This window comes from Otolemur garnettii, unplaced genomic scaffold (genome assembly GCF_000181295.1).
Source record: "Otolemur garnettii isolate 467f Iridium unplaced genomic scaffold, OtoGar3 scaffold00230, whole genome shotgun sequence".
NCBI classification, from domain to species: domain Eukaryota; kingdom Metazoa; phylum Chordata; class Mammalia; order Primates; family Galagidae; genus Otolemur; species Otolemur garnettii.
The window spans coordinates 721532-724550 of NW_003852625.1; positions in this window are offsets into that span (position 1 = coordinate 721532).

A 3019-nucleotide genomic window follows, 5' to 3' on the forward strand; every position below is an offset into this window, starting at 1 on the left:
TCACCGTGAAGGTATGTGAGGCTGCAGGCTACTTCATTACTCTATAAGGCTGGCTTTGTCAGGACGTGTTAGTAACATGAAGAAAATGTGTACAACATACTACAAAAGGTCGGAGCCTGGTTTTTTATTTATATAATGTTGATGTTGTTAAACTTACTAATGTTCACTGTATATAGAAAAGTACCAAGAGTTTTATTTATAAGGTGTACACATACAAAGTCTCTGTTTGGGGGTTTTGGGATCTGTGGGTCCAGGGTGATGTCTGCGGCAGTTTTGTCTGTATAAAATTCAGTGGATCTTAAAAAATAAATTTGTCTCCACTGTCTTTTAAACATACTTAGTACTACCTTGTCTAAAGCCCTGCTTATACTGTCTATGCTACTGTGATATACTTATTTACATCACAGTCAAGGTAACAATTTAGGTAATGTATTCAGTGTCTCTTGTGAAAAATGATCAGTTGGACAACTGTGCTCCTCCAGAACTGGATAAGGTTTGTAATAACAGTAAGTATTAAAGGTAAACATTTTCTTTTTTCTGTAAAACCACACCAGCCTTTAAAGCTCTTCATAAAAAAAAAGGTTAATGTAATGAAGAAATAGTGCACACACATTGGCTCTATCCTGCCATGATAGGACTTAGACTTGTTAGTGTCTTCATAAGTATATTAACACTTACAGAATCTTTGTCATTTGATTATGTGGCCTTGTGTTGCTGCAAATAGATACAAGTTCATTTAGGAGACTTTTTGTTTCGATATGAGTTCTCTTATATATAACTGGGTGTCTATTGCAGATTTCTTTACTCTCTAGGTTACCAAATTACTTTCAAAAAAACAAATAGAGGGTGGTGCCTGTGGCTCAAAGGAGTAGGGCACCGGCCCCATATACCACAGGTGGTGGGTTCAAACCCTGCCCCAGCCAAAAACTGAAAAAAAAAATAATAATAATAATAAACATCAAATTTGCCTCCATTGATAGACAAATTGACCATTTCACTTTGTAGATTATTGTAGTATTTGTTTCATCTATAAATGTTTTTTTTTTGTTTGCTTGTTTTTGTTTTTGTTTTTGGCCGAGGCTGGGTTTGAACCCACCACCTCTGGCATATGGGGCCGGCGCCCTACTCGTTGAGCCACAGGCACCGCCCCATCTATAAATGTTTAATTAACAAAATAATTAAATATATTTTATTACTCACCAACTCTTCATTTGGTTAAAATAAGAAATATACAAACAAAAACTCATAAAAGGAGTACAGAATTGAATACATTAAATAAAAGAATATGGTGTGTCCCATGTAGGGTACGCTGCATTTTATAATACCTATTGGAACCAATATGTCTTACACACAATAAATATTCTATAATATATTCAATAATTAGTTAAATAACTATTTAACTTATAATGATGAAATAATTACACCTCTACAAGAGAGAGATACTTAGGCAAGCATGCTTTTTGGAACACACATATTTAAAACATAAGAAAACTGGAGCCTTCATAAGATAATTTGACATTTTGTACATTTTCTACTTTTATTAATAGTCCCAAAATTTACATGATCCTCTATTATAACAAATTGGACTCAAAAGACATGGAATTGGCTAAGTACATAAACAAATGATTATTGCATTGAAAGACCTAATTAAGCCAGCTGATAACTTGAAAGACTATATACCATACACATTTTTCATTCTGAGTAACCTATCCCAAAATTCAACAAGACTAACAACATAATACATCATCCATAAATTCTAAGATATTTTATCCTTAGGAAAATAAGTGAAAGGTACTTTAGTTTGGAAAGAAAAGTAGCTAAACAGTATTGAAGTAATTCCAAAGTCACATGTCCATCCATACTAGATAATAATAGTAAAATAATTTTACATCTGTGTTTCCTCTTTTTGAACATACACCTTTCAAAAATTTGCTTGAACTTTTAAATTGTATACATTTTCAAAATATTCAGATCTCCTTAAATATAAATGATAATTTAAGTAACTACACTAACTCAATTGGTACAAGTAATATAAAAGGATGTGATGATCAAAAAGTTTATGACATAGAAGTTTATTTTTATTTCATTTTTTGAAAATATTTTATTTTTCAGTTCATAGGACTTTAATTTAAAAATAACACATATCTTTCAATAAAAACCAATATTTTGGCTCAGCGCCTGTGGCTCAACCGGCTAAGGCGCCAGCCACGTACACCTAAGGTGGCGGGTTTGAATCCCCAGCCCGGACCCGCCAAACAACAATGACGGCTGCAACCAAAAAATAGCCAGGCGTTGTGGCGGGCGCCTGTGGTCCCAGCTACTTGGGAGGCGGAGGCAGGAGACTCGCTTGAGCCCAGGAGTTGGAGGTTGCTGTGAGCTGTAATGCCACGGCACTCTACCCAGGGGGATAGCTTGAGGCTCTGTCTCAAAAAAAAAAAAAAAAAAACCAATATTTTAATAGCATGGAAGCTTTTATGTGCTGTGTGAGGTGAATATTTGCACATTATATCATGTTTCAATCCCATTTTTACTCTTATTGAAAAATAATTTTCACCCACCAAATTAAAACATTTGGCCCAGCTGAGTAATGCATTGTGTGTGCAAGATTCCTAACAATCGCTTTCTGTAATCTTTCCACTGTATAGATCTAGATGCAGCTGTCCATTTAGTTCTCCTAAAATAAATCTTTAGCGACACTAATAAACTATAATTCAACAAATAATAAAGATACTAGGAAAATACGGAAACCAAATCATGCATTTGTGGTATGTCTGTTAAAAGTATCCCCCCTAACAAAGTTATCACTAACTCCAATCAATGTTAGCTGCTGAATATCTTCACTCCATTTCTGCGATCATTATGCCAGTTTGGTTTTCCATCATCTGCTATCTAAGCAGCAGAAAAGTTTTCTAATGAATGCCCCCAATTACACATTTATACTCTCAAATCCATTTTTGCCATTCTTATTGTTCCTAGGATGAACACTAAGGTTTTTATCATGGTTTGTTAAGAACAAACT